The sequence below is a fragment of the Chiloscyllium plagiosum genome, chromosome 1 (genome assembly GCF_004010195.1).
Source record: "Chiloscyllium plagiosum isolate BGI_BamShark_2017 chromosome 1, ASM401019v2, whole genome shotgun sequence".
In the NCBI taxonomy this organism is placed as follows: domain Eukaryota; kingdom Metazoa; phylum Chordata; class Chondrichthyes; order Orectolobiformes; family Hemiscylliidae; genus Chiloscyllium; species Chiloscyllium plagiosum.
In genome coordinates, this window is record NC_057710.1 from 123828173 (window position 1) to 123841730 (window position 13558).

Sequence of the window (13558 nt, forward strand, 5' to 3'; positions counted from 1 at the left end):
CCCTCTCACTCTGCCGAGGATATGGAGGTGCTGGGCCTCCTCCACCGCTGCTCCCTCACCACCAGATGCCTGGAGGAAGAACGCCTCATCTTCCGCCTCGGAACACTTCAACCCCAGGGCATCAATGTGGATTTTAACAGTTTCCTCATTTCCCCTTCCCCCACCTCATCCTAGCTTCTAACCTCCAGCAACTCGATCCCTGACCTGTCCGGACTTGTCCGACCTGCCCAGCTCCTTTTCCACCTATCCACTCCACCCTCTCCTCCCTGACCTATCACCTTCATCTCCTTCCCCACTGACCTATTGTACTCTATGCTACTCTATCCCCACCCCCACCCTCCTCTAGCTTATCTCTCCACGCTTCAGGCTCTCTGCCTTTATTCCTGATGAAGGGCTTTTGCCCGAAACGTCGATTTTGCCTGTCCTCAGATGCTGCCTGAATTGCTGTGCTCTTCCAGCACCACTGATCCAGAATCTGGTTTCCAGCATCTGCAGTCATTGTTTTTACCTAATTATGCATGAGTGTCAATGCAACTTTGTCTTCATACAGGGAGCAAGCTCAATGGGGCAAACAGAAATTATGTGCAATGGACACAAACCAAAGAGCTATATATATAGTGTCAGTCTGGAACATGGCTTGAGGAACACCATTATTAATGAGGAATAAATTTAAAGAAATCAAATTCAGAGATACAAAACAGGTATTGTCACCAACTTACTGAATAGTACACGATTCTGTGTTTGAGACACAGTTAAATGTATGTGTGGCTGAATGAAGTAAGTACTGGGTGTGTTACCCAAATTGAGATTTCAAGGAACATTTTTGGAATATTCCAGAGTAACAGATGGTTCCTCGGCTGAATGCTGTGCACATAATACTTCAGAACAGGTGCAGAAGAAACTGACAGACTTTAAGTAACCTGTCAAGGATAAAATACCCAACATTGCTATGTACCTTATGGTGACCAAAGATTATTTGCTGCAATATATTACCTGCTCTATTTGTACTCCTTGATTGTACTAATTTTTCATTACATTGAGATTACTTTTTAAATTCAAAGCATTTCCATGCCTCAGGTGAGGATATCTTAAAGGTATAAGGTAGAAATGAATCCATGCTACTTTTTTAAATGTTGCTGTATTTAATGGTGCCATCATTAGAGCATAACAGTGGGAAACAAAATGACGTGAATTCAATTTATGAAAATCAAAAATAATACAAAATTCCTTCAGCAAACAAACATCGTTGGTAAATGTCTCCACAAAGCAGAACAGAACATAATTACCCTGGTCCACCTCAACCTCTCCCTTGGCCTCGGCCACTGACTGCATCTCTCTTTTTTGATTTGACTTTGGGCAAAACGTCAACAAGCAATATGTCCAATGATAATCTGTCTGGCAGAACAAAGTAGCGAATGGTACAAGAATTACAATTTTAAAAAAATCAAATGCGTGATGGAGCTACATAATGACACCCAAGTTGATGTGTCGGCTGTATGTCACTGTCAATGTGCATGTGCACTGAATTTCTGATGATTTAGTAAAACTAGATATCTCCAACAACACATGAATAGTCTACAAAAAGGCACACCTGGACAAATACAAGTGCCAAAGGCACATCTGCAATAATATGCCCTATTGTTTTGGGAATCCATATACAGTATTAATGGTGTGACTTTGCTTATGTGCAATCAAAATTAGCTCATGTACAGGCACAGCATCCAATGAAGAAACATCTCTAAAATCCTTGCTGTCATGTAACTTCTTTAGGATGAAAGGAATTTCAATTTTATCAGAATTTGAATATCACAATCTAGATCCACTGATTAGATTACAAAACAAAATTCACTTCAACAAATGGAACAAATAGACCTTACTGCCTCTAAAAGAAATCTTTTAACAATTTTAAGCATAGCAAGAAGGTTTTTTTTCATTATTAACTAGGAGAAAGTGAGGATTGCAGATGCTGGAGTACCAAAGTTGAAAAATGTGGTGCTGGAAAAACACAGCAGGCCAGGCAGCATCGGAGGAACAGGAGAATCGATGTTTCGGGCATAAGCCCTTCTTCAGGGAGAAGGGCTTATGCCCGAAACGTCGATTCTCCTGCTCATCGGATGCTGCCTGGCCTGCTGTGTTTTTCCAGCACCACATTTTTCAACTTTTTTTTATTATTGTCTACAAGCTGCTACTGGTTTCTGCACACTGACTTTGTGGGGAACTGCTTCCTGCTGCGAGTAAATAATAACATTTTAAATTAATACTGTTTGGCAATATTTATCCAAGTCATCCAAACTTAGTTAATACCTGGGGCTGCAGACAACAGAATTCCAGCACCATCAGCAGCCAAAATCATAAGACCATAAGATATTGAAGCAGCCAGTGTGACCAGGATTCAATGAGGTCATGGTTGATCCGACAATTGTCAATGCCACTGTCCTGCCTTTTTCCCATAACCCTTGATTGCCTTACAAATTAAAAAATTGTCTATCTCAGCCTTCAATGTAGTTAACGAGCAAACTTTGAAATCGCTGTGTGGTAAAGTATTCCATACATTTACGATAAATGCACTCGGTTACCCACTCACTTAACCTAATTACAGTATGATCCTTCTGCAAACTTCTTTGTCACCCTCACCACTTTGCACCTATTTTTGTGCCAGCTGCAAACTTGGCTATAGCACATTGATTTTCCTCATGCAAGTGATTAACATATATTATAAATTAACAGATCTACCAATATGAACTTCAAAGCCTCCGTTATAGGCGAGTCTGTCAGAAACGTTGTAACAAGATTGAACCATGCAGCCAGAAAATGTAGGTTTATGGATATATATTAAGGCCAATACAGCAAGTCATCTAGAATTCTGCTTACTCTGAAACACAGAAGGCACCAGTCAGAATAGACAAGCTCGGGATGACAACAGTGCTCGAAGACATGAAGCCACAAGCAAGCAGATTCCGGTAACTGTCAAACAGCTAGCCTTCAGTTCTGCCAAGAAATAGGCAACAGGTTTTATAATGAAAAAGCAATGAAAGAATATACAAAGAGAGAGAAAGATGTGCAGAAGCTGTGAACGATCAAATCAATTCACAGATTGAAGGAGATGTTCCACATGTGGATCTATCTGCAGCGCTTGTGGAAATTACAAACACAGGGAACAGATGTGCAGAGCAATGGAAGAAGGAAAATGCTTCAGTCTTAAGGGAGTTCTCAAATGGTGCTGAATGTTGTACAATCATCAGCGAACACCCCACTTCTGACCTTATGATGGAGCAAAGGTCTTTGACGAAGCAGCTGAGGATGGTTGGATCTAGGTCAGACCCCTGAGGAACTTCTGTGGAGATGTCCTGGAGCTGAGATGACTGTCATCCAGCAACCATATCCATCTTCCAATGTAGCAAGTATGACTCCAATCAGTGGAGACCTTTCCCCCCCGATTGACTCCAGTTTTGGCAGGGCTCCTTGAGGCTACAGTTGGTCAAATGCGGCTTTGATGTCAAAGGCTATCATTCTCACCTCACCTCTGGAATTAAACTGTTTTGTCCGTGTTTGAACTAAGACTGTAGTGAGTTCAGGAACTGAGTGGCCCTGATGGAACACAAACTGAGAGTTAATGTCAACAAACATGCTTAATCCACCAGTGTAGTTAAAAGTGCATAAGTCGGATCCAATCGAGAAAACTTAGAGCCCCCCAGAAAATATTGTTGCTAAAGCTTAAATCCTAATGTCAAACATAATTCAGACTGAAATTGATAAACATCCAACTTCAACCTACACTAGAGCTGGAAAACCAGAAAATACTATCTTGTGGGACACATTAGCAACCGAAAGCAGGTCTCCTAAAACACCAGCTGCAACTTGTACAGCATTGCCTGTGAAACTTGCCAACTTACCACTGAGAATAGTGAATGCCAAATCCAAATGATGGAGGAACAACATCTTAACAGCTAAACAGTGAATAATATTTTTAGAAGAGAACACACTCTAAAAGACAAAAAGGGCTATTTCCAAAATATAAATAGAAGTCAACTGCTCATCTTCTTTGATATATTAATGTCTAGAACAATGAAAGTGATGGAGGCATTATGTTTTAAAGAGAAAAAAAAGGTGTCACATATCATTATATTGTCTGCAACTAGTTAGAACTAATTAGCCAGGAGCCAATTGTATATGTCAGTGTTTTAGTGGGGCAATATTCACAGATGTACTGTACAGTTGGATTGTTTGTAACATGACATTGGTCTAAAGAAGTTCCCAGCCAGGCAGCATGTCATATTTGAACTAAAGAAACAGCTTTCTGCCTTCCAATTTGAAAGTGAGATTATTTGCAACATTTGATAACCAGAAGACATAAATGTTCTGTTATGTAGATAGTGGATCATTTACACTTAAGCAGCACTAACTTCTTTTTAGAACTTTTGGAACAGATACAATTTCCTGCCTGCCAAACATAGAAAAAAGGTGACACTATAAAAAGCCAGCAAAGAAAGAAAATTGCTGAAATGAAGAAAAATCTTTAAATGTCAGCATTCTGAACAAAACCAAATTACACTGTAATGCAAAGATTTCATCATATCAGTGACTTGCATGCCAATTTAGATGACTAGTCTAAGTTATCCAACAACAACCAAAATACTGACAGCCTGAAACTGAACCTGACATGATTAAACAATTTGTGGCCTTGCCTTTGTAATGTAGAACTGCAGGTGTGCCCCACATTCCATCACTTATATTGGAGAACATGTGTAGCTTATCAGGAAATATCTAAATATATTGGTAGTTACTTGATGAGATGTCAGCAAATATTGAGTTCCAAAGTCCTTAAATCCTTCAGGGTGAAGGCACAACCCATCCACAGGAGCGGTTTTAGCAGGTGTGGCTATAACTTTTGATTTTGTAGCTCCTTCTTTGAGGCATAAAGCTTCCAGCTCTGGAAGCCAACAGATCTGTTGCTTCAATTCATCACCAATGAGTTGGTGGGATTCACATTCTACTGAAGGTGCTCTAGAACCAGTATTGGAGCCAGTTTTTGGGGCATTACTGGAGCCAGGCAAAATATAACTCCAAAATAGGGCCTAAATGAATTATTGCAGAGTGGCTGGGACTACATCAGTTCCAGCTCACCCTTGGGAAAGCTCCCAGAGACAGGAATGCTTTGGGAGCCACGCCAGCATAGGTACTGCTATTTCCCTGGCCCTGTGCCTCTAATCCCATCTCCTTAGGGCAGGAAAGTTCAGGCATATTTACTGATAGGAGAATTATAATAATCAGTGAAATGCAAGGGTTCCACCTGTTTGACAACTATTTGCCTCAATAACTTACTATGTTTTATCTATGTTGCAACATCAATGGAGTGAGAGATGAGGGAGGAGACACTGCAGTCCACAAAGAAAGAAAGGCACTTTGGAGGTCCACCTTCTCATGACCAATGCACATGTTCCCTCATTATTTCAGCCAGGCAATCCTCCGATGACCAATGGCCTGGCCTACTTCTCTCTTAACCATGGGCAGAGCTGTCAGTGTGTGTGGAACTTATCAGTGTACAAAGTGACAGTGTGCGTACGTTTGGTGCCACCAACATGTCATCTTCAGCATTGCTGGGATCCAGGAAGTAATCTTACTGGTGGTTCCCCGATGCCTCAATACTCTCAACAGGAAGGTGAAGGACATGTCCTCTGAGGGAAAAGAACTAGTTCTTGGGAGGATGGGTGCACCTGTTAGATATGAGAGGTGGAAGGTACTGTGGACAATGATTCGTAGTGGTGTTAAATAATTGGATGTTCGGACAATGATGTTTCTGCTTTACTATAGGGTTAGCCCTCTTTTTTTCCTGTGAGGACAAGGATTCTTTCATCAGAGGGGCTAAGGACACAGATATTCAGCAATTCCCACTCACTCAAAGTCACATTGCCCTTGTATGGACTGTAAAGACCTGTCATGACAGAAAGGAGGCAAATGAGTAAGGTGCAAGTGGGTGGCATAATTCTTAGGGCTGGTGTATGTGGGGGAAAGGTGTTGAAGTGTTCCAAAAAAATGAGGAGGCAATACATAGGAGATACAAGAGTTGTGTTGTAGGAGCATAGGGGGAGGGAGCAAGAGCGAGTGAGTGAAGTTGTTGCATGCAATAGAGGGATATCAAATCATGAGCCTTGATGGGAGGTGGATAGAGTGATTATTAGGTAACAGAGATCAGAGTATGACACTTACCCTGGTGGAGAAGGCCATTCTCCTTCTTCTTGCACTGCAACCCACTCCTTCTCCCCCTGGATATGACACTAACCTGGAGCGTGATTTACCAACAGGATGACACTGGTTTGGTGATGTGGCCTCTTCTGCTGGTCCTCCAGGAAGGGGTCCCCTGTCCTCTCAACAACCCCACCTACAATTCTTCTCTGATAAGCATGCTGTCAGCCTCCATTCTTTGATATCTCTCCTGACTCCATCCAGTGGTGAGTTGCTCCAGGAGTAGTGTGTGGTAAAATGGCATAGAAATAATACATGATACTCACCATGAGAGTACACAACTTAGTGGGATGAGTTTGGTAAGATATGACAAAAAACCCATTTGGCCCCATGGTGAGAATCACTCCATCAAAACCGACATAACTTGTACTTAAAGATTCAGCTCCATGTTCTAAAGCCAACCTGAGAACAAGGTATCCTAGACCTGGTATTGTGAAAGACTAACTAATCATCTCAGAGAGAAGGTGCCCTTAGATAACAGAAGATTGGAAAGAACATGTAAAGACAGCAAAGAATGATGAAAAAAGTTAATAAGGAGGGGAGATCAGAGTGGAGCACCGAAAAGGCTCTTCAGCCTATCATGGCTGTACCTGTCAAAAACAACCACCCAACATTGGCATACTTGGATTTCTTTGACAAAGTAGCATGTAAAGTGAACAAAGGGCATTTTACTTAGGTTTGCAGAAGATAGCTAATAAAGTGTCACATCAACGATTATTGTGGAAAATAAAAGCTCAAGGTATTAAGTTACACTATTTGTATAGATAGAAGATTGGCCAGCTAATAGAAAGCAGAGAGTAGGATAAATGGGTGTTTGTCAGGGTGGCATGATGGAACAAGTGTTGTATTATAAGGATCAGGGCTGGGACTTCAACTATTTACAATTTATCCAAACTGACTTTATCGAAGGGATGGAAGGTATAGTTGCCAAATTTGCTTATCATGTAAAGACAGGTTGTAAAAAAGACATAAGTACACTTCAAAAGAATATAGATAGGTTAAGGGAATGAGCAAAGATTAGACAAATGGAGTATAACGTGAAAAACTGTGAAATGGTCCATTTTAGACAGGCAGTAGGCTGGAAGAATACAACAAACCAGGCAGCATCAGGAGGTGCAGAGGTAGACATTTCGGGTGTAACCCTTCTTTTTGGCACCTCCTGATGCTGCCTGCCTTGCTGAGTTCTTCCAACCTCCTGCCTGTCTACTTTGGATTCCAGCATCTGCACTTTCTTTGTCTCTAAATTGTCCATTTTCGCAGTTGTGAGATGGAAACATCTGGGTGTCCTAGTGCATGAATTTCAAAAGGATAGGATGCAGATACAGTAAGCATTCAGAGATCTTATCATTTATAGCAATAGAAATTGAGTACAGAATTAAGGGGGTTATGCTTCAGTTATACAGGGCACTGATGAAACCCAACCTGGAATATTGTGTACTATATGGGTCACCTTATTTAAGGAAAGATAGAAGTGAACTGGAAGCTATTTGGAAAAGGTTTACCAGAACAATATCTCAAATGGGTGTGTTGTCTTATGAGGAAAGGTTGGACAGGCTAGGCCCATATCCACTGGGATTTAGAACAATAAGAGACATATAAGATCCCGAGGGGTCTTGACAGGTAGGATAGATGTGACAAGGATGTTTAGTCTGATAGGAGTACCTAGAATCAGGGATTGTACATTTATAGCAGTTATGATGCAAAATGTTTTCTCTGAGAGGGTTATCATCTTTGGAACTCCCTTCCTAAAAAGGTGGTGGAAGCAGAATCCCGAATATTTTTAAAGCAGAGCTGAATAGATTCTTGTTAAGCAAGGGACTGGAAGGTTATAACGAGTAGGCAGGAATGTGTGTTTGAAGTTAAGATCGGATCAGATTTTATTAAATGCACTCCCGAGGGCCTGAATGGCCTGCCTCTGCTTCATATTCATATGTTTGTATGCACAACAGAGTCATGAGTGAGAGGTGGAGAGTTGTGGGACTCTGATATCCCCTATACATACACTTCTGATTTTGGATTAAAGGTATTAATATACTGATCTTCACAATCATCTGGCTGTATCCTGAGAATGAAGCATCTGGCAGCTAATGATTGGCTCGTACTAATAAGCATGCAACAACATTGCTGCGGCAACAAATTCTGATTTGAGTAACATCTAGAAGGGGAAGATCAGATAGGAAGGCGAAAGGGGCTCCCATTTTATATGAAGACCTACGAGAATATTCTTAAACAGTCTTTCCAGCAAAAACAAGTGAACAACATCACCAGAAAGCAAAGTGTTAGTAGGCTACTCTTCACCATGGCTTTTAGTCAAAGATTGTTTTTTTTAACAGATGTTTCAACATGCTGATGACACCATTGGATTCAGAACTAGGATGTAGCAGCAGATGGAGGGACAAGCAGAATTCTCTTAAAATGGATAGTTCTCACAAGGTATAAGGCAACATCAATTGCACCTTTGCAATTTCAAACATGAGCGAGAAATTGCACTGTGCTCATTAGCAGAATGGATAACAGTCCTGAATTCTGAAATGGTGCTCTCACAGGTATACATGTTTTCCAGGCTGCAGAGAAACATATAAATCCCAAGAGAAGCATAGCTTCTTCATCTTTTCCGATGTAACAGAATCTTTAGCTCCTGAGAGATATCAGCTACCTGTTTGAAATAAGACTTGTGTCATGAGTATACATCTCTGACAAGTCACAGCAAGCAAAATTAAATGAGGCATTTTGAGAGATTAAACTTTTGACATTCAATTACATCAAATAACTAAACATTAGTTCTGAGATTTAAAGTCAACATGTGTGTGATCCTAGATGAGCACTGAAACACCCTGACAGAGAAGAATACTCCACAGAAACACAATAAGCAGAACAGCATTTTGAAGGAAGAAACCTTCTTACAAAATATATTTCCTTTGAGATCTACACAACCACCTGGAATAGTCATGATGTCACAAAGCTATTTGTTTATTTTAATGCCATTTTAATTTCTGTTTATAAAATATTCCTGTTCTTGTTGCGTTCTTATAAGGGCAGCAATTTAAAGTGTGCCTGTACTCTTTGCTTTGATAAGCTTTGCGGAGTAACAGTGAATAAAATAGCACAAAAACAGTGCACAAAACACAGGAATTCTGAAATAAGAACAAAATGTGCTGGCAATACTCAGGTAAGAGAAACAGAGTTAACATTTCATCTTTCATCAGAACTTGAATATTTCAAGAACTTAGTGTGTTTATTATTGAACAATGTTGACTGTGGCAGAGAAATTGAGACGACCAATATCATGTTGACAGTTCTCAATGAACAGGTCGAGTGCAGGTAGAAGGCCAGAGAGAGGGGTCCAGGTGGAAGGAGAGTGATGGTGCTGGGAGAACAGGTCTGTGGGGTATGGAGAGGACTCTTGTCTAAAGAAATGGGCATGGAGGCAAAGACGACGGAAGAAGAGTTCAATGTTGTGCTGTTCCCGAAATTCATTAAGATGGGGATAAAGTGAAACTTTTGCTGAGTACAGAACATTCAGCATCGGAGAGTGGACAGTTGGGAGGGATGGTGAATACTTGACAGGTGGTGGAGTTGGGGGAAGGGATGGAGTCAGAGGGTCATGGGAGAGGAAGGTTCCAGAGTATGATAGGTACCTCTGAGTTGTTGCATCTTGTGGTCCTTGATGCCTGAAAGGAAAAGAAAAAGTTTCTTGTTAGCATGGTGAATGAGCCAGAGGATGAAGTGGAACTGTGGAATGGTGCAGCCCTGAGCTAGCGTGATGCAATGCTTTGGAGAAAGAGGTTGAGAGTGTGTATGTGATGCTGCAAGGCACTGAGTATGGATCTCAGGATGTGGAGAGAGCAGTTGTCTTTCAAACATGGAACATCTCAGAGATACCTGTGATCCTGGATGATTCAAAGCATGAAGGATGAAATTTGAGTTGGTATTATACCAAGCTATCCTAACCCCATTTAGCTGTACTTGATTTTCTTTAACAACACAACAGCAGAATATTACCCAAAAGAAAATAAACTAAAATTATCCAAATGTAGAAGACAGTTAGAAATATATCTCAAAACACACAGCAAAACATGCAGACTTCCTACCACACAGACCCTTTCATCCATCTCCAATAATCCCCCTCCACTTGGACCATTTCCGCTGGCCTTTAGCCTGTAAATTCTTCTCACACTTTAATCAATTCTACAGTTTCTAATTTTCTGGCCCTAATTGCTCCCTCTTCACTATCGGCATGCAATCCCTCTACACATCCGTCTCCTATCAAGATGTTTTGAAGGCTCTCTGATTCTTTCCCAATTGGAAGACTGAAGAGTCCCCACCCACCACCATCCTCCTTTGCCTCACTGAGCTTGTTTTAATTTTAAACAACTTCTCCTTTAACTCATCTCATTTTTTTCAAGTCAAAGGCATGGTCACGGGTATCCATATGCGTCTACAGATTAACCATCCTCTGGCTGGAGAAATTACTTCTCATTTCACTTCTCATCTCTTCATTCTGAGGCTGTGGTCTCTGGTCCTAGTCACTCCTAATAGTTGAAACATCTTTTCCATGTCCACTCTATCAAGGTGTCTCAGTATTCTGTAAGTTTCAATCAGTCCCCCATCATCCTTATAAACTGCATTGGGTACAGACCCAGGGTCCTCAACCACTCCTTATATGACAAGCCCTTCATCCTCAGGATCATTCTTTTAAACCATGTCTGGGCTTCCTACAATGCCAGCAAATCTTAGATACATGGCCCAAAACTGCTCATAATATTCCAAATGCGGTCAGACTACAATCTTATGCAGCCTCAGTGGTACATCTCTACTCATTTATTGGTGCCTCTTCAAATAAATGCTAAGATTGCATTTGTCTTCCTATTCACCAACTGAGCCTGCATATTAACCTTAAGAGAATCCTGAACTAGGACTCCGAAGGCCCTTCGTGCTAGAAACCTTTCCCCATTTAGAAAAGTCAATGCCTCTATTTTTCGTATTAAAGTGCATAACTTTACACTTTCCCAAATTGTATTCCATCTGTCACTTGTTTGCCCACTCTTCAAGCCTGTCCAAGCTTGTCCAACTCCTTCTGCGTCCTCCCAGCTTCCTTAACACTACCTGTCTCTCCACCTCTCTTTGGATCATCTGACAACTTTACAACCAAGCCCTCAGGTCCTTTGTTCAGATCATTAATGTATGACATGAATAGGCATGGAACTCCTTCAGGTTGCCATCCTGAAAAAGATTACTTCTCCCAACTTGCTATGCTTTGCCAGTCAGCTAATCCTTTATCCATACCAGTATCTTGCCCCTCGCACTATGGGCTTGTATCTTATTTAGTAGCCTCCTGGGTGGTGGTGTCAAATGCCTTCTAGAAATCTAAATGGATCATGTTCACTGGTTTTCCTTTGTCTAACTTGCTTGTTACCTCCTCAAAGAATTCCTACAGCCATGACCTCCTCTTGATGAAGCCGTGCTGACTCAGTCCTATTTTACTGTGCACTTTCAAGTACTCCACATCTTCTCCTTCCTTCCATTCTTAGCATTCAACAGGGACTTTTCCTTCTGAGAAACCACTGTCCACTCCTCCATCATACCTAACATTTCCTTATTTCTACATGATACCTTCCCATTCAATTATAGACGGTGTAACACTTAACCATTCATCTCCTCCCTCTTCACTGGCCACTCTATCCCTTCCTCAGGTGGCACCATAACCAGTCGGTAACCTACACACTCTACCCACTTGGCCCTCAACACCCCATCCATCTGGCTGTCTATCCTCCCAGCACGCTAACATTACCCTTTCCTTCAAACTTATGATTTGACAGCAGCTGAATACTGTGAAAAGGGGGCGTGGTTTGCCTTTCTTGCTGCCACCACAAAAATAGAGGGAAAGGCAAGTTGGCAAATGAAATACAATGTGAGAAAATGTGAAGTTGTTCATTTTGGAAGGGAGAACAAAAGAACCATATTACCTGAATGGAGAAAAATTGCATTACAAAGTGACTGGGGAGGGGGGATTCTTGTCTTGAAACATAGAAAACTAGCACAGAGGTGCAGCAGGTAACCAGCCTAATGGAATATTAGCCCTTGTTTCAAGAGTAGGGAAGTCCTACTGCAACTGTATAAGGAACTTGTAAGACCACACAATGCAATACCGCATGGAAACAGGCCCTTCAGCCTACCATGTCTATCCCAACCACCAAAAATCCGTCTGGAGTATTGTTAGCAGTTTGACTTCCTTATCTAAGGGAGGCAGTTCAGAAAGGTTCATTAGGTTTTTCCCCAGTATGGAATTTGCCAGTTTGTTCTTATGAGCAAAGGTTAACAGGTTGGGACTCATTGGAATTTAGAAAAATGTGAAATGATCTAATTGATTCTTAAGGGGCTTGATAGGGTATATGTTGAGATGATGTTTTCCCTCATGGGAGAGTCTAGGACCAGAGGACGTAAATCTCAGAATAAAGGGGTATTAATTTAAGATTGAGATGAGGAGGAATTTAATTTTTTCAGATGGCTACGAGTGTTTGGAACTCTTTGATACAGATTGCTGTGGGGGCAGATTTATTATGTGCATTTAAGGTGGAGATAGGCAGTTTCTTGATCAGTAGAGGAATCAATAGTCATGGGGAAAGGGCAGGAAAGTGGATGTGAGGAAGGTCACATCATCTCTGATTCTCTTGAATAGTGAGCAGGCTTTCGGGGCCAATTGGCCTACTCCTGTTCTATTTCTTAGTCTTCTGATCTTATATAGATTGTGAATGGTTTTGCAAGGTACTTACCCTTCAGGAACCCTCCTGCAAACAACCTACAATATTGAGAATGATACGTTTATTCTTACTTTGTGCTTTTTGTTTAATAACCAGTTCTCAACCCACTCATGTTTCCCTCAATTCCATGCATTCCAATTTTACTTTTTAATTTTCTGTGTGAGACCTTATCAAAACCCCTGTGAAAAATCAATGCCACAAGTAATATTTTATTTTAATTTTGGGGGATTGAGTTTCATTGGCTAGGTCAGCATTTATTGCTGATCCATAATTGCCCTTGAGAAGTTGGTGGTGAGCTACATGAACTGCTGCTGTCCATTAGGTCCAGATAGACTCACTATGATGTTAGGGCAGGAATTTCAGAATTTCAACCCAGTGGTAATGAAGGAATCGTGATATATTTCTAAATCAGGACAGTTTGGATGGGAACTTGCTGGTGATAACGTCTCCATGTATCTGCTCGCCGTGTCTTTCTAGATGAAAGTAATTCTGAGTTTGGAAGGTGCTGTCTGAGGAACCTTGGTGAATTTCTACAGTGCTTTCTGTTGACTTTC